Here is a 20,795-nt window from a genome sequence, read left to right as displayed (position 1 = left end):
CTGAACCTTGTATTTGGTTAGAAGGTCTTTAAAAGCTTTAGACACGAACTGTGGACCATTGTCACAGGAAACAATTTGGGGAACACCAAACAACAAAAAGACTTGTTCCTCCAAATATTTCACGATTGCTGGAGTTGTGGCCTGACGAAGAGGAAAAACTAAAGGAAATTTAGTGAAATAATCCACAACTACTAAACAATAGGTATTTTCTTTGTAGCTACGAGGATATGGTCCAATGAGATCCAACGAGATCATTTGCCAAGGAAAATCAATGTTCCTGAAGGCACCCATGAGTCCAGCTTGTGGTAAATTACTTGGTTTAGAAGTAGCACAAACCATGCACTTAGCAATATGCTTTTTTACAGATTTGCGCAAGCCGGGCCAATAATATAACTCTGCAATACGGTGATACGTTTTATAAAAGCCAAAATGACCAGCAGTAACCTCATCGTGAAACATATGCAAAATGTTTTCCCTATTTGCCGTAGGTACGACTATTTTCCAGTCGGACATATTAGATAATGTCTCTACCGGACCTAAAATGTGTTTGTACAGCACATTGTTCTCTACCTTAAAATCAGGATACTTTTGTGGGTCTTGAGTAACCCCATCAATCACATTCTGATACCACGCGTCAGGAGTTAAAGAGGACAGATCTAAGACGTTAATGTCATGGACACGGGAAAGAGCATCTGCAACTACTACCCCGTTTGCCTTTCTATGGATAATCTTATAGGAATAGGCAGCCAGTTTACAGATCCATCCGGAAAGTCTCTGTGAAGGGTTTTTCATGCTATGAAGCCATACTAAAGAACTGTGGTCTGTAATGATAGTGAAATTACGACCTTCCAAATAATAACGAAATGTTTCTAACCCATGGATAATAGCTAAGAGTTCTTTCTCCGTAGTGGAATAGTTCTTCTGTGCCTTATTCAACTTCTTGCTCGTATAAGCGATGGGGTGCTCAGAGCCATCTTTCAACTGAAATAACACGCCACTAGAAGCAGTATTAAAGCAATCAGTCATTAAATAAAAATGCTCATTAAAATTAGGTGACATCATGACTGGAGCGCTCGTTAAAGCATCTTTAACGCGCCTAAAAGCTTCATCTGCCTCAGGAGTCCAAGTAATAGTTTGTCCCTTTTTCCTGTTCTTTAGAAGATCAGTAAGAGGTGACAACAAGGTAGAGTAAGATGGTACAAACCGACGATAATAACCACACATTCCCAATATCCTACGGACTTGGGTTGTGGTCTTAGGTATAGGAAAATTCTTAATGGCAACAATTTTATCAGGATCAGTCCTTAGACCCTGATTATCAACAACATAACCCAAAAACTTAAGACTAGGACGGCAAAACTGACATTTATCTAAATTAATCGTTAGATTAGCTTCCTTAAGGCGTAAAAACAACTTATCTAAAATTTCCATATGAAGGGAAAAATCAGGAGTAACAACTAAAATATCATCCAGATAAGAGAAAACATAGGGCTCTAACTGAGGACCAATGACTAAATCCATCAGACGACACATTGTCTGGGGAGCAGAAACAAGACCAAAAGGCATAGTGACAAATTGAAATAGTCCTTTGCCACTGACGGCAAAAGCTGTATACTTCTTGCTCTCTTCACTCAATGGGATCTGTAAGAAGGCCTTAGACAAATCAATAGAAGAGATGTATTTGGCATTCTGAAGTTTGCTCAAAATCACATCTATTCTGGGGATAGGATAAGCATCCCGGTTAGTGGTAATACTGTTCAATTTCCGACCATCAAAGCAGATCCTAAAGGATCCATCCTTCTTTTTCGTTAACCATAGAGGGCTACAGTAAGACGAGGTAGAAGGTTCTATGATGTTTAACGAGAGCATCGAATCGACTTCTGTTTCTAAATCAGCCTGCCATGCTTGAGGTATGGGATACTGATAAAGTCTAAAAGGAGTGGGATTTCCCACCTCAATAGTGTGAGATATTAAAGTCGTGCGACCTAGTTTGTCTTTGGAAGAAAGAGTAGTAAATTTAGAGATCATGTTCTCTAATTGCCTTTGTTCAGAACTAGATAGACTCGAAAAATCATGAATAGCACTCAGAGTAGCTAAATTAAATTCAGAAATTGAAAACGAAAAATCAGAACAACTTAACGTGCTATTGAAAGCATTGAAAAAGTCCATGCCTAAAATTATAGAATTCTGTACAGAAGAAATAACATAAAATGTGATTTCTCTAGATATATTTGCAACAGTGATTTCAGTTTGAAGTTTGCCTGTAATAGACTGAACTGTACCATCTGCAGTAGATACCTGCAAAGATGAAATGGGCATAATGGAAGAAGTTGCATTTTTCAAAAGATGTAACGCATGTGCACCTATCAATGAAATATTAGAGCCACTATCTAACAACGCTAAGCATGCTTGTCCTAAAATCTTAATGGGTAAATAAGGCCTATTATCATTAACCTTCCTAACTAGTAAAGAATATAAATCTAAATCTAAAGTATTTGATTGGTTATAAATATTATATGGTACAACCATAGACATATCATCATCATCAACAAACCTAGAAGTTGATACTGATAATGGAACTATTTCACTACTGTAATCATTAGAATTGTGTTTAACGCTACTGGGTAAAGAAGAATTGGTAGTTGACCATCTGTGATCACTTAAAACAGGCGGATTCAACGTTTCATGATTAGTAGTTAATTTCGGGACTGATTTTGTCTTGTGGTGTGCTTTGCTTTTTTGAAAGTTACCCCTTTCCCTTTCCGACTCGGAGATGGGTTTGGGTTGCTGGATGTGCTTGGACCAGCGGTCTCGTTTGAAGTTTGGGTTTGATTCCCTGATTGTATGGTGGACGGAGAAACGCTCAGGGGACGGACCTCTGACAATTCGTTTCCCGATCACTTAAAACAATTTCTCTTTAGAGTGTTTTCCCTACCACAACCATGGCAGAAAATACGAGTGCGAGGGATCGAACATTCAACAAATGAATGACCAGACTGACGACAATTCCAGCAGACGATAGAACTTACAACTGACACATTACGTTCAGGGCCCTTATTTTGCCAAGAACGATGATTAAAAGAGTTTGGCTGAGAAGAAAAATTAGAAGAAGGTCGAGATGTGGATGAAGACTGAGAGGACCAGGATAACGTTTCCTCTAAACGTTTACACTTTACAGTAAGGTCATCAATAGTTTGGATGTCCATAAGAGCTAGCTGTTGATGATAAAAAAATAACAGACATTTAAGAATAATTTTTATCTTAGCAGAATCTGATAAAGAAGTCTCCAAACGGCTACACATGCCCAAAATAGTGTTAATGAACATGGTGACAGACTCTCTAGGTTTCTGCTTATGGTTTTTGATTTGGTCCAATAGATCATCCTGGAATGAGTAGAGGAAGAAAATCTGACTTCAACTTGTGTACCAGATCAGACCAACAAGAAAAACTACCTCTATTATTCATGAACCATGTAAAAGCTGTACCGGTGAACAGTTCAGCAGAAGCAGCAAACAAATCCTCTTCAGAGACACCTCCAGAAACACGAAGACATTCAACCCTTTCTATAAATGACATCACATCAGTGTGCTGTTTTTCACCAGAAAATGAAACACTCCATTTGTGTACTTGCACAGGTTTGGAGTATGCGAAGCTAGGAACTACATTGACTGGAGCATTAGGAGTAGATGTAACAATGTAGTTAACTCTAGAATCAAGTTCACCCTCCAATGTAAGTATTCTCAGAGATACAGTCCTTTTAAAAGATTCCTGCTCTTCAGTAGAGCAATGTAACAAATGTACGCGGCCAGAAATGTGAGCTAAACGAGAAGTTAGTCGCGCATACAAGTTATCTTGTACAGTTCCCCTGAAATCTCCTATTCTCGTCGACAAATCATCTAAGGTTTCGGATATTCCTTTCTGTTGGTCATCGAAAGGGATGTGTGTAGCAGAAATCTGTGTAAAACTCCTATTGTCCTGTTTCTGCTTTAAATCTCCACGCAAAAGCTTGCGTTTGTTTCAACCTTTGCCGACTCTGCAGGCGTTATACCCCTAACATTCAATTAGTAATCCAATTCGTTTACCAAAAGATGCTCAACTTTGAAAGCACACATGATGAGAGGAAAAATATGGACAAAGTGATACCAAGATCAGAAATATGAAATACTAATTATTAATTATACCTAAGTTGCAAAAAAAAATGTGGACAAATTATTAGCAACACACCACCAAGATCAAAATAGCCAGCAAAAATAATATATATATATATATATATATATATATATATATATATATATATATATATATAATCAAATAAATATCTTACTAAAATACTTACTAAATATCTTATTATTATCTTAGTATTATACTAAATACTTACTAAAAAATAGTTATCTTACTAAAATACTCAAAATAATTTCTAGGTATATGTAAATTATAACTATTCTAAACCAAATATTAATATATATGCAACAATTAATAGTATCTATAAGTATAATACTGTTGGCTGTAGGAATAAAAGTTTATATAATATACGATACAAGTATGTGTAGGTAAGTAAGTAAATATAAGTTCTCAATAAAAATACAAAATTCAACCTAGAATGTAAGTTGTACTACTATAACCTATCACTGAGGTCTCAAAATATTAATAACTAATAAATCTAATAAATAAAACTAATAAATCAATACAGCAGTATAAGTATACCTGTTTAGTATTAATAAAAAATTTAAAGATATAATAAATCAGCAATAATATGAGTAAAAAAAAAAGAAAAAGCAAAAATACAAAAACTCAAGTAAGAAAAAAAAGAAATCAGCTAAAAGCAACTGTCTTAAAACCAAAAACTTGGAAAAGGCACCGCGTTGGGACGCCGATGTAGCAAAAAACTGGGGTGTGTAGGAGGAGAGAGGTATAAGAAGAGTGGTCTATATATATGGGATAAAATTGATAGAAGTAAAATAGATAACAATTAAGTAAAGAAGTAAAAAAAATATTGAACGGAATGTGGCTAGGCTAGCAATGTAGGCAAGAGAATGACCACTAGAAACTCAAGGATGAATACGGCCAATTTGCATGCCTTTTAAAGACAGTAAATCAGGAAAATATGTATGATGGATAGAAAAGAAGATATGAAAAATAAATAGATATAATGAAAATTAACAAAGAAAACAAATTGAGGGCGCCAGAAGAGGAATACTACTCTAAAAAGAGTAACGGTCACTCTTCCAGGTATCGTATACTGCTAATATTAATTAAAGTTGATGTAATAAACAAAAATGCTGTAAATGTAAAAAGGTAAGGAAATATTAATAAAAAAAATTATATGCAAAACAAATTCAAGTTTATTAAATATAACTTCTTAGATTTTGACAATCTCTAAGTTACCCAAAAAGTATATGAAAATTTCAAAATATAATATTTTAAAAAAGAAATGTTGAAAACAACTATAATAAAAAGTTAAAAACTACACAGAATAACTCTGATATAGAGTGTACAACCTACATCTAGGTTAAAAAACAACCTTAAACAAAATAATGCTAACGTTGGAAGAACGTATAGCCAAGTAAATATATATCATACTAACCTACAATATGACCAACAATATTGTTAAACACCTCTAAATTCAAATATAAACAAAATAATACATAAATGGGAACAAGCCAAGTTAAACAATTGAAACGGTCTATTATCCTGAAGGGATAATAGCCAGAGTTAATAACGCAAGATGAAATATAAAAAAATTAGTTAAGTAAACACATAATGAAATAATTAAAGTTAATAATGAAATAAATGGTTAATACAAAAAACAATGTAAGATAATCTCTGGGTAGAATTTGAGCTCAAACTTACCGATACCTTACACAAGGGGAGTTATATTAATTAATATATATATAATATATGTTATAAAAAAACCTATAACTGGTGAAACGAGATATATATATATATATATATATATATATATATATATATATATATATATATATATATATATATATATATATATAGTTCTGAAGTAAAAACCAACTGTCCTCCTAGGTGAAACAGTTGTCTGGAAGGATACTCCCGAATGGCTTCGGTGTCCCAGCGAAGTCCTCCTTGAGGTCCGAAATTAGCACGGAGCTGGTGCTAATTGGCTCAATTCCGATGGTTACTGTCCTGCCCTACCTCTAGGTGCAGGCTGGAGAAAAAATGAGGGTGGAGTAGACAATACTCCCTGGCTTGTCCCAATGACCCTGATTCTAATAAAGTTGAAGTGGTACTCTCCCTCGGATGATCGGAGGGAAATTTATAATTCCATGGGAGGTGGCTGAAAACAATTCCCCGTTACTTCTAATCTCAACATTGATAAAAAAAGAAATCAAAGAAGAAGTGAGGAAAGTTTCTTTCAGCATAAGAAACCGGAGCAAAAAGATAATTATAGTAGATAAAAAAAACCCATCCAATCGGATGTAGCGTGACCTTGCTTCACATAGAATAAAAATATAATGGCCTTGAACAAAATGCTATATTGAAATTCTATGCATTAATTGGATTTTCTTTCGCTAACTACCACCTTTGTACCACTTCAAACTCTCGATCAAAAGTGAATTTTAATTCACAGTTAATTAACCAAGAAGAGCCAATTTCCACTTCCCCTAATCTCCTGTCATCTCTTTGGTTCGCAATGGTACCAAATTAGATCAGAGTGACAACTTAAATTATTAAAAATACACACTTAATGGGCAAATGAACACTTAAAGTTAGGCAACCCATACTACATCTCTGAAATTATTTTAATATAAATTGTTTATTATTTTAATATAAATTGTAATAAAAGTAACGACTGTTACAATGAGAACATCGTGCCTTGAACTCTGATCCACCAGACTTTTATAATTATTTAGTGACAGTTTGCGTTATTGTGCTGCTGCTGTTCAGATCATAGTAGAAATTATTCTTGGTTAATAATTTAAAACTTTAGATTCAATAATCACTATTAATTAAATTATTTTATTCACATTTTTGCTTTATTGTGGTCAATCAATTTTTACTTTATGCGAAATTAAAAAATGGAAATAGATCACACATACAACGTTACACATAATAATTATGACCGAGCTGATTTAGCTCGAACCAATCGTCTAAAGGTGTGAGACTATCGATATTGGTAATGTAATGTAATGTAAATTATAGGTTTTTATCGATTATTTCTCACATTTACGAGTTTCATCTCTTTTTATTTTATAATGTAACTGTGTTTTCTATCTCTTACGTTAAAAAGCCGGGTGGTAAGGCACTCATCATTGTATATCGACGATGAAACAGTTATATGCTGTGAAGAAAATGTTAGGTTAAGTGATACATCAAACGAAATCTTGGATAAATGGGCTGATGATACTGCCGTGGTAACTCAAAGGGCGTAATTGCAATTTTTATTAAAAACGAGTTTCATATCCCACGCGTTATTTAGTACTCTTTTCTTTTCTACAAATCTACCTGAGTTTCATAGCCGTATCTGCAATAAAACCGGATATATACTACTTAAATTAATAGCCGTATTTGAATTTTCTACTAAAATGTTAGCGTTAAAAGCCGCAACACTAAATGTTAACACAAAAAGCCGTAACTAAAAAGTTTTCGGCAGATACGGCCTATTCACTTAACATTTCAAGATATTATTATGTTGGCGCGAAAAGTAGTAAACTGTCAATTTACTTTATTTCTAAACTTACGTTTTCGTGTTTTCATAGAATGTGTTTAGTTTGTTGTTCATAATAAATATGGATATTAATTTTTCAGAAACAACTAGTAAGTATATTTTCTACTAATTTATATAACAGGCTATACAAATACAAATTGTTACCTTGTACCTATATGTCAAGGTAAATATTTTTGGTTCTGAAGTTATTGTAAATTGATTATCTCGAAAATAAGGTTATGCCACTTTGGTTGTCACACCAAATAGGTATTTATATTATGTATATTCTATTAAAAACTATAAAAATAATTATTGCTTTGTCAAATTACTTGATGAAAAAATTTGTTTCAGCAGAATTTAGAAGACGAGGTAAAATGTTGGTGGACCTGGCTTTAAATTCCACAGAAACAAATAACGAGCTGTCGAATATAGCTCAGTCAGATATTGAATCTGACGTGTCTGATGACAGAGATAGAGACTACCTTCCTTCAACATCTACCTCAAGTGAAGAAATTTGGGACGCAGATAATAAAATTAGCGACTAAAATATACATATTATTAGCAATATCCTATTACAACCTGCTTCAACAACGAGCTCATCAGCTATTTCGGAATTAAATTTAAACAACTTATTGACAGATACGGAAGAACATCGTACTACAAATAATTATAAATATTTCAATAATTTAATTCACAGTATTATACAAACCGCAATAGATAAATCAGAGAGCAAAAAATATACTAAAAAGGTACAGATAAGAAAACAGAAAAAGATAGAAGAAAGTTTAACTGAACGGCGTTCAATAAAAATGCAAAAGTTAGTCAATAAACACAAAATATCTGGAAGCTGTTTGGCTACTTGCAAGAAAAATTGCAGTAATAAAGTTTTAATTCTTTGACGGCAAGATATAAATAGGCAGTTTTGGAATCTTTCCTCCGAGGAACAGAAAGTTTTTTATTCAAGTTTCATTTTAAAGATTCCCAAAAAAGATGCGCAACTAGAAATTCAGATAGTCTCGGCGCTCTTTTACATTTATCTATCAGTTAAAAGATGAAAAAGGAATACCTCAAAATATTTAAAGTATTTTATCTGACAACTTTAGGACATCATGAAAAAAATGATAAGCCAGTTAGAACAGCTTTAAGGACTTCCCAATTATCGCTTAAACGTAACAAAGATAAACGAGGAGGCAGCTTAAAAAAATTTGACAGAGATTTAATCATTAGTCATATACAGTCCTTTAACCCTACGACATCGCATTATAGACGAGCCGTCTATAATTCACATGCTCCGAACCGTTTATACTTGCCTAGCGCCATAACTATAAAACTACTGTATGAATCATTTAAAGCAAAGTACAGTATTCAATGTTCATATTATTTATATCGTCAAATCGTTAGTGAGCTTAATATTTCATTTGCAAAGCTTGGAAACGTGTTTTACTTGTGAAAAATACGAAATTCATAAAAAAGAAAGCTCACACGTGTTAGATGACGGTCTAGTTTATTTTGAATAATATCTGTTATATTTGACCTTACACAATCTTTTTGTAGGTGATTATGCTCCCAAGATGCGATACTTTCAAAGAAATTACATTTACTCCTAGACTCATAGCCTTTAATGAGAGCTTTGTTCCAGTTGGTACTTCTGAAACTTTTACAGTTGCTGTTCTATGGCATGAAGCTATTTCTGGGCAAAAAAAGGCTGGTATTGTTAACACATTTTATGCATTTTTAAACAAAATTAGGGATTCCGAAGAAGTTGTTATTTGGCTGGATAATTGTTCCGGTCAGAACAAAAATTGGTGCTTGTACACATTTTTTGTGTATGCTGTAAACTCATTAGAATTGAACATTAGGAAAATAACTCTAAGATATTTTCAGGTCATACATTTATGGCAGCTGACTCATTTCACCATAGAGTCGAGCAATCACTAAATCGACAAGGTAAAGTTTATGACTTCGTTGATTTTGTAAATGCGGTTAAAACGTCAACACGTAATGTCGAAATTATCGACATGGCTTTTAATGATTTTTACAACTGGAAAGACGAATCATCTCAATATAAAATAAAAAGGTTGGTCCCTCGTCCGTACCTTTAATAAATGGTGGAAGTTCAGTTCATGAGAGGTTTCCACACATTAGGTTATAAAACTAGTTTTGAAGAAGAAATCATAAGTGCCAATTGTTTAAAGGCTAATATTCAAAAAAATGTCATTGCAAAACCACTCTCTATCTCTCAACCACGAGGTATTACCATGGAAAGAAAACAGAATATAATCACTAAAATTATGCATAATAATGCCCCCAAATCGCATTACATTCTGGAAAAATATTTTTGTCAGCGAAAATGTGGACACAATAATTGATGATTAATATAATATAATAACTAGTTCGGAGTAGAAAATTAAGTATTAATTATTTATATTTGTTTGACTGAGTATGATATTTTATTTAGTCTGTATTGTTGTTTACTTTTTTAACTTTTCCTAATTATTAAGAATAACTTAAGAAATTAATACAACATTAATATTGTAACGTTCATTTGTTTAATGCAGTAAATATTTTCAAAAAATCATGTAGTTTTGTTCTTAATTATATACCTCATGTTAAGTGAAAAAGACGTATCTGTCAAAAGTGTTATTTTCCCAAGTTGATACTCTATCAAAATCTGTCACATGATAGTATAAATATATTTGTTAACTTCTATATGGTACAAGTCACAACTTTTTAAAAAATCACGATTGCCTAATCAAAACCACTAAAACTGATTTTTCTCGCAAACTAGTTTAAAGCAGATACGCCCTTTTGAGTTAACACGGCAGGATAAGGATCCGAGGATAACTGAAATCAGGTGCTTAAAGAAAATTATTAATCAGAATATTATAATATAAAATCGACAAATAACGATAAATTTACTAAAAGAACAACTAGATTTATTTAAGTATATGCAATTAACCGACCAGTTGCCATCTACTCAACAAAATATGAATTAAATAAACCATTCTAACAGAAACCTCAATTTTGAACGACCGTTACAGTCTAATAGTAAAGAATATCAAAAAAAAAACTACACCCGCAAGAAATATTGCTGTAAATGAAAGATGATGAAAGTCTAGCTGTTGATAAAGAAAGGAGTTCCTCAACAAAAACTGTGTTTAAACATGTTACCAATAAAAACAAACAAGTTGTTTCCTTGATCGAAAATAATAAACAATTATCAGCTGATATTTTAAGAATATAAACGGAAGCAAAATGTTCAGATATTATTAGTTTAACAAACGATAAAAATTTGATAAATGTTGAGAATACAAATTCGGTTACAAATAATAGTGGGCAAAAATGGAAAATGGTTAGACACAAAAAAAGGATTGCACGTTTTGTTATAGGTAATCATGAGAACTCAGAAATCAGTGGTGTCCCAAAATTTAGCCATCTCCATGTTACTAGAGTAGACCAACATACAACGGCAGAAAATCTTAAGAAGATGTTAGAAAAACAATTTCCACAAGTAATATGTACGTCGTTAACGGCTAAGCATCCTAACATATTCATTTTTTACAGTTTTAATTTTTGAACAAAATTTCGGTAAAACTATGGCCAGTAGGCTCCTATGTAAGTAGGTTTTTTATGAAGCGACCCACACATACGCAAATAAAGTAGAGTATAAACAAATGACTTTTAAACAGGAAAAAGGAGGGGATACGTACGATCTCCTACTGTTAAATATTCAGGGACTAAATCAGTTTAAAATGGATTGTTTATTTGCTGATTATAAGGAGTCTAATTTGAAATTTCTTTGTATGACTGAGACGTGGTCAGCAGATGGCGAGGTGATTCATTATAGTTTTCCAAATTTTAATATTGTAATTTCTTTTAGTAGATCCCAATATAAATGTGGTAGCGTTGCAGTTTGGGCAAGGAATGATATGAAGGTTAGTTCCATTTTACTTGATCAGTACTGTGTTGAAAAAGACATTGAGGTATGTGGGCTGAAGTGGCATGATATTTCAAATCAACACACAATTTTAGTTTGCTACAGATCTCCTAATGGTAAATTTGATGTATTTTATGAAACACTTAAACTTATTTTAAATTCAAATTTTAAACCAAATCAATTCATATTTTTAACAGGCGATTTTAATGTAAATTCCATGACACTAAATAATTCACACAGATTTTCTGGTCTTCTAGCATCTTATGGTTTGTCACATGGGAACTTTACACCTACAAGGTCGATTTTTACATGCGGAAATATTTTGGATCAGGTATATATATATAAATTGTGATGATTGTATAGGAACTGTAAATGTAAATACTAAATCGGATCACGATATATTCCTTTTGAGGTTGAATTTTATTAATTTAACTATGACATCAGTTCAAAGGTTCAAAGAAGTAGTGAGGCGAAATACAAGATGTTGCTTCCAGATAACATCTCTAGCCTCTCTTACTCAATTTCTATCCTCACCTCCAAGAAGTGTGATCTTTATCACACTGGTGAACCCCGGTAAACCTGAGGAACCCTATTGGAGATTGGGTAACCAACCCCAATGGAAGGTACGGTTAGTGCGGACGAGGAAGGGAGAAAGCATAGCTTGTTCAGAAGCTATAGCCAGCAGCCCTGGCACTGGACTCGAGTGAAATAGGCCGATAACCTGTTCACCTTAAACTCAGTTATCACGAATGCTACGAACAATGAAATAACCGGGCGGACCAACGGACAACGACCAAAGCTACGGAATAAGGACTTAATGATGGATTTGCGACTGGGAACCTGGAATTTCCAAACCATGCTGCAGGCAGGCAAAATGCAAAGTATTGCTCAGCAACTATTGAAGTACAAACTAGACATAGCAGCTCTCCAAGAAATCAGATTTAAAGGGCAAGGTTGCATAAATAAAAAAGAATACAGTATGTACTACTGTGGAGCAGAAAGACAAGGAGACTTTGGAGTGGGTTACCATAAATGCCGCAGGTCAGTATTGGGTTTTACTCCAGTTAATGAAAGAATATGCAAAATACCTCTAAGGGGAAAATTTAATAGTACAATTATTAATATTCATGCCCCAACAGAAGCAGCAGATGAACTAGTAACCGATTAATTGTATGACCAACTACAAGTAGAATGTGAAAACGCACAGAAGAGAGATGCAGTATAGTCCTGGGTGATATGAACGCGAAGCTGGGAAAAGAGCCAATATATGCAGAATCTTTTGGTAAGCATAGTTTACATAATATTATCATTAACAACGGTATAAGAGTGGCACAGTTGGCAATGGCAAACATACTAAGAGTTATTAGTACGTGTTTCCCTTATAAAAATATTCATAAAGAAACCTGGATGATACCTGGTACGAATAAATTTAATCAAATTGATCACATATTAATATCTAAGCGGTGGGCAACCTCCGTAACGGATGTTAGAACTTATAGATGCGCAAATTGCGATTCTGACCATTTCTTGGTTATATCGAAGATAAAACAAAGATTATCAATGGTAAGAAAAGAGAAAGGCGCCAAACAAAGAATATGGAATACATATATGTTTAAAAATCCTAAAAAGAAGAATGAGTACTAGCAGAAAATAAAAGTAATATTAAATGAAAGAGGAGAACAAAACAACATTGAAGAAGAATGGAATGTCATCCAAACGACAATTACAAATATGGAAAATTTATAGAAGGAAAAAGAGAGAAATGTTGTTGAGAAAATACAACAAATTACAGATTATAATAACAGAAGAGAGACTAGAAAATTTTACAAGAAAACCAAGCAATGTACGCAAGGATACATGACAAAATCAACAGTTTACAAGGACAAAAATGGGGCAATTGTCAGCGAGAAAGAGGAAATAATGAAAATGTAGAAGGAGCATTTTCAAGAGCTGTTAAACCCAGAAAAAGAAAGAACAAAACGAAGATGAAGAAATAATTAAAATCCACAAGGAAAATAATTCCTGTAGCTGGCTGTATACCACGTATACCAAAAGAGGTTAGTCTTTGTATGTGGGTATATTTTATTTTATAAAAACCCTTAAAAGGGCAACATTACAAGCACGAACGTTTTCGGAACAACTGTTCCATCATCAGGTTAAAATACAGGTTACCATGCCTGAGCCACCAAAATATTTGGGTAAAAACCCTTTAAAATGTAATGTCTTACCAAAGATTGTACATGTTGTTAATTATATTATATGATGTTTAATATTTTAATTAGATTTTACTTCAGGTAACATACACCCATGCTTAAGTGAGTTCCAGTGTCCGGAGAGTAAACCTCTTCGAACGGACTACCTAAACGGAGTTACCAACCGTAGTCCGTTTGAAGAGGTTTACTCTCCGGACACTGGAACTCACTTAAGCATGGGTGTATGTTACCTGAAGTAAAATCTAATTAAAATATTAAACATCATATAATATAATTAACAACATGTACAATCTTTGGTAACACATTACATTTTAAAGGGTTTTTACCCAAATATTTTGGTGGCTCAGGCATGGTAACCTGTATTTTAACCTGATGATGGAACAGTTGTTCCGAAAACGTTCGTGCTTGTAATGTTGCCCTTTTAAGGGTTTTTATAAAATAAAATATACCCACATACAAAGACTAACCTCTTTTGAAGAAATAATTCACCATACAGCAGAACAACTAGTTGAGCAACCAACATTGAAAAAAACGATAAACATCTAAATAATAACAAAGCACCTGGCACAGATGGAATAACTGCAGAACTGATAAAGAATGGTGGACATGCGCTATGGAGGCGTATCCATAAACTAATCGACCGCATATGGACACTAGCAGCCATCCCAGAAGATTGGAAAGTAGGAATCATACTTCCTATGTACAAAAGAGGAGACAAACGACTCTGCAAAAATTATAGGGGTATAACAGTTTTAAATGTCGTCTACAAGATATTATCAGGAATTATATACAGCCGCCTGGGATCGTTTTCGAAGGAGATTATTGGTGAATACCAATGTGGCTTAAGACCAAAGAGGTCAACTATAGACCAAAATACATATATTAAGAGGTATACATGAAAAATGAGTTAAATATAACATACCTATTTACAACTTGTATATCGATTTTAAACAGGCGTTTGATGGAGTAGATCAACAAAAGATGTTAAAGCAACTATCTATGTTAGAGATACCCATTAAGTTGGTTAAACTTATACGAATGACTCTGGAGGGTTCCAAAGTTATGGTGAGAATAAATGGAGATATGACGCAGGCCTTTGATATTGAAAATGGAGTTAGACAAGGTGATGCCTTATCAACAACACTTTTTAATCTAACTTTAGAAGCTATTGTTAGAAAAATTGATATAAACGGCTGTATTAATACAAGAGCAATGCAAATATGCGTATATGCGGATGAAGTTGCCCTAATAAGCCGCAACGAAAGGGTATTAAGCGAAAAAGTTATAGAACTGAAACGAGAAGCTGCTATGTTTGGTCTATATATAAATGAAAGCAAAACAAAATATATTAAGTGCACAAAATCGAATGAACATGAGAATCTGAAGGTAGACAACCATACCTACAAATATGCCTCCACTTTTTCCTACCTAGGCTCAATATTAAATGACAACAACAACAGTAGATAAGGAAGCGGGGTCCTGAATCACTTTGGTAACCTGTCCATCAGGGTCTCCGATGCGAAGGTATCGATGCCATGATTTGACCTTGGGGGTGTACAAGAAGTACAAGAAGTGATCGACAATGACCAGAGGGTTGTAAGAACTGGTCGCTTATCGCTTGATCTCTTCTTCTTCTCTCCCGAAGAAGTGATCGACAATGACCAGAGGGTCGTAAGAACTAGTCGCTTATCTCTAGATCTCTTCTTCTCAGCCAAAGAATTGTCACCTACGTTACCTGTATGTTTTTACACTTGTCTCTTCTTTGTCTTACCTGTCCTGAAGAAGTAAAAGAATCGGTCGACAATGACCAGAGGGGGTGTCTTTGAGTGGAACGGACCACCTTGTATGTCGAGTGCAAAACTCATCGCTTATCGCTTCATCTCCTCTTCTTTTCGTTAAATTTGTACAGGGTGATCGAAAAAATAAATTTTGTATTGAGACTTGGAAATATTTTAGGTGTTGTTGCGTCAAAATTTTTTTTTTTGTGTACGATGCTTAGATATATCTGTATAGCCTGCCTAGCCTAGCCTGCCTAGTCTTATCTTTACTTTTGAAAGGAAAAGGAAAAATAACTATGTATCACATAAATGCTTTATTGTGTATATATATTTTAATGATATATGTGGGTAGATGTAAATAAAACAATATTGGATTGATACTATAAATTTTATTTGTTTTGAAACAAGTTATTTATCTGATTAAAAATATACACTCTACTGTTATAATGTATATTTTTCTTAACCTGTCGATTGTATTAATTTGTAAATCGTCTACGAGTACGCTACCAATATGTTAAACGCTGTCATTAATAAATTACCTTTCGAAATGCACATCCCTGGAGGTTATAGGTTTTGTGGACCCGGCACCAAATTACAGAAACGACTAGCACGAGGAGATAGGGGAATAAATGGATTAGACGAGGCGTGTCGTGAACATGATATTGCATATTCTCAAAATAAAGATCTATCCGAACGACATAAGGCTGATAAGATTCTAGGTGAAAAAGCTCTTGAACAGTTTCGATCGAAAAATACAGCATTTTCCGAAAAATTGGCAGCACTTGGTGTAGCTGGTGCAATGAAAGCAAAAGTGAAATTAGGTATGGGTCTAGGTTCTACTAAATATAAAGCTGTAACAAAAAGTTGTAATAAAGAATTGAACAAAGCTAAAAATAATTTAGAAAAACTAACTGAAAATATAGACCATTGTACTTTATTACTCCAAGGATTAACTATTTCCAAATCAAGTAAACGCAAACAAAATATCCAGCACAGAAATAAACAAAAAATACAACAAAAGCTTTTAAATCATAAAAGAGCAAAAGAAATTAGAGATGATATGGATGTAGACATTTCAAATGAGTTCGCTGTTGACTCTATAAACAGAGGAGACACAAGAAAAACGGAAAAACGGAAAATAAGTGATGAAAATATTATGGGTGCTAAAAAGCCAAAAAATGATGTAAACGAAATATTGAACAATACTCAAAAAAGAAAACATGACGACAATAACGATACTATGGATGACCAAGCAATTAAAAAAATAAGATATAATGTATAAATATAAAAAATAATTTTATGTGATTTGTAATATAAATAAAATTGGTCACGAAGTATTTTTACTACATTTAAAAAAAAAATACATTGACGCAAATCTACAACACGCTATGCAACGTGATTAAATTTTTATTTCTTCATCGAAAACACATTATACATACAATAAACATATTTAACGATAACGCTGACGTCAATGCATTTTTAGGTCAAATAGGTCACCAAAATACATTATATGCAGATAAGCACATTTTATTTAGATAATGATAAATTAATTTTGGAATAATAAACGTTTTAATGATAAACATGTTTTGTACTATTTTCTGCATTGCAATAAAGATCAAATAGGTCAGTCAATTACGTTAATATATATTTTTTTATTCTTACTATTTAAATTCGGTTAATTATCAGTTAGTCAGTGATACTAATTCAGTCTGAGTTGGTAATAAGCGGTGTGTTAACAGTTCAACAGCGAAAAAGTAAAACAGTGAAATGGGAGTTAAGAGTTGTGTGGTTGAATTTCATGGTAAGCAAAGAGACAATGCCAGGACAAGACTCTTCACGAGAGAATTTAGTAGGTATCGGCAAAGAGATGAGGGTGTTCAAGAACAACAACTAGGGAGGCTTAACCATTTCGAACCCCATAGGGATGCTGATTACCCACTAAGAAGGAGACCGCTCCCATTTCCAATCGAAGGAATCAACTACGTTCGAAGACAGTAATTTTAAAAATTTTTTATGTAATTAATAATAATTAATATATGCTCTATTTTCTATTGTCGTTTTTTTTTTTTAATAAAGACTTGTTGTTGTGTGTATTATGGGTAGTTGGTTGGAAACAGTCAAGATGGTTGGTAATAAGAAAAAGACAAGAAACAGCACTAAAAGAAAGGTCACATCCTCCTCCTCATCTTCTAAAAGAAAAATTTCAAAGCAAAAGTCATTTAGTTTATTGAGAGTAATTCGAGACATTAGAAAGAAACTATTGGAAAGCAAACCAAGAACGTTAAGGGAAGCTATTCAACAAGCATTACGAATTGTGAAATCCTACAAAAACATTAAAAAACCACGTGGTCGAGTAATCCAAGTTCCAAAAACTGGGGGTATATTACCTCTAATACCGATATTTGCTGGGTTGAGCGCATTGGGCACTATTGCTGGGGGTACATCAGCTATCGTTAAAACTATTAACGAAGCAAAAGCAGCTAAAGAAGATTTACTCGAAAAACAACGTCATAATCGTAAAATGGAAGCACTGGCAATTGGAAAAGGTTTATACTTGAAACCATATAAAAGTGGAATGGGTATTTTTTTATGAATAAGAAAATGGATCAAATAAAAATTCCAAAACATGCTTTGACAAATGTAGAGTTACAAAAATATGCAAAATTAATGAAAATCCCACATTTTAGAGGTGTAATGATGAGAAATGGGTTTCCGAAAAAAATTTGGCAACATGAGAGTGGAATTATTAATTTAGACAATAAAGACGGACCTGGAACTCATTGGACAGCTTACAAGAAGAATAAATCCAAAGTCGTATATTTTGATAGTTTTGGTAATCTGAGACCACCGTTGGAAGCTATATCATACTTTAATTCAAATGGTTATTGTCAAATTGTTTATAATCATAAAATTTATCAAACTTATAACACTGTAAATTGTGGACAATTGTGTTTAGATTTTTTAAATAAATACCCTTTTTAAAAGAATATTCTTTTATTTACTCTATGATTATCGTTTGAACATGTCGTACACTTTTGTGTTATCTGGAAGAGAATCGGTGTTATCAACAAAAATTTACCCACCAATTATTTTAAACGAAAATGAACAGTATGTACTAGGTTTAATAGATTTCATGTCATACAATACAATTCCAAATGTAGACCAAACAAACAACAAGTTTTATATAGATGGTTACGATATAACGATTCCACATGGTTCTTATGAAGTCGAAGATCTTTCAAATTATTTAACTGAAAAAATAACTGAATTAGAATTAAAAGTAGATCAAACACCAGATAAAGATGATACAGAAATTAATAAAGGAAAGAGTCAAGAAAAAAATAATACAATTGGTAAAGGTGTGCCTAGAAAAAATCATAATATAGATCAACCTACAAGTTTGATATTGAGAATTAATAACAATACACTTAAATGTGAAATAAAAAGCAACAAAGTAATCCATTTTGAAAAACCAAATACCATTGCTCCCTTATTGGGATTTACACCAAAACGGCTCTCACCTTTAAAAACTCATGTAGCTGAGAATCCTGTGCATATCACAAAGGTTAATTCTATTTGTGTGGAATGTAATCTAATCACTAATTCATACGTCAATGAAAACCAAGGTCATATCATCCACATGTTTTATCCAAATGTCTTACCGGGTTACAAAATTGTGGAAATTCCAAAAAAGGTAATTTATTTACCTGTCACAAATAGATATATTGATGAAATTTTCATTAAAATAGTTGACCAGGACGGTAATCTTGTTAATTTCACACGAGAAGTTATTACGTTAAGACTACATTTAAAAAAAGTATAAATAATGGTTTTAATTTACAACTGTAGCAAATTTAATCCAGTTGTGGACAGTGTATATAATATTAAGAGTGTTGATAAAAACATTAGTGACAAGCAGACTCTCAAACCGTTGACAACAGAAAACAAAGTCTTTTTAACCTCACTAGGATTTAAAATAAAACACAACAACTACGACAGTGACAGGGAAAAAGAAAAGAAATACTTGGTGTAGAATAAAGTTTTTTATTAATACTAGAATACTAGGGATTTTCTTGAGGTGTACTTGTAAGAAGAGTGAATATGAGTTTTAACATTTTAAATATTGGAGATCGTGTATTGGTTGACAATTCAGTTGTGAGTCGAGAAATGCACAGTCATTTACCCTATGCCAATGCAACTTTTAATCATTGTGATGAAATAAGAATACCAATTCAGACTCAAGATATATACACCCTACCTTCTGAGAGTTATCTGTATATTGAAGGACGTTTAACGAATGATGGGAAAGAAAGCAATACTTTGCGCTTTATTAATAATGGTTTGATGCATTTATTTGATGAAATACGATATGAAATTGGAGGCTGTGTAATAGATAGAGTGAGAAATTTAGGTATAACAACGACAATGAAAAACTATGCTTCGTTCACACAAACTGAATCTAATCGATACAACTGTATAGGTTGGAGTATTAATGACACACCAACAGTTGCTGATAAAGCAGGAAATTTTAATGTTTGTATTCCACTCAAACTTGTACTTGGATTTTTTGAAGATTTTACAAAAATTCTTATTAACATACGCCAAGAACTCGTATTGATAAGAAGTTCAACTGATTTAAATGCAGTAATGTCTACAGTAGAAACTGAACTGAAACCAAAAGTGGAAATATTTAAATTAATATGGAAAATGCCTCATATTCAAGTGTCCGATTCAGAAAAGTTACGTTTATATAAATTTATTGAAAATGGGTCCAGTTTGGAGCTTGCATATAGAAGCTGGGAATATCATGAAATTCCTCTACTGCCTCAGACAATGAAATTTAACTGGAATGTAAAAACTACCAGTCTATTGGAGAGACCACGATTTGTTTTGTTTGCATTACAAACTGCCAAAAAGAATGCACTAAAAGAAGAGAACAGCTATTTTGATCACTGTAATCTTACAAACTTAAAGCTATTTCTAAATTCTGAAATGTACCCGTATGACAATTTGAACTTGAACTTTAGTAAAAGACATTATGCCCTTGCATATGAAATGTATGCACAATTTCAACCGTCGTACTATTATAAATCCATAGGAGATCCATGCCTTACTATGTTACAATTCTGTGCTGTTGCTCCGATATTTGTTATTGATTGCAGCAGACAAAATGAATCAATTAAATCAGG

The 20,795-nt window shown here is 33.1% G+C and overlaps 1 protein-coding gene across 1 annotated transcript in view; it reads left to right on the top strand.

Moving 5' to 3' along the window:
* LOC140451901 (solute carrier family 7 member 14) overlaps positions 1–20,795 on the top strand; it is an 812,989-nt gene that overhangs the window by 82,402 nt on the left and 709,792 nt on the right. The window lies entirely within an intron of this gene.

The sequence above is a fragment of the Diabrotica undecimpunctata genome, chromosome 1, assembly GCF_040954645.1.
Source record: "Diabrotica undecimpunctata isolate CICGRU chromosome 1, icDiaUnde3, whole genome shotgun sequence".
Taxonomy (NCBI): Eukaryota; Metazoa; Arthropoda; class Insecta; order Coleoptera; family Chrysomelidae; genus Diabrotica; species Diabrotica undecimpunctata.
This window is presented reverse-complemented; position numbering and strand designations above follow the sequence as displayed.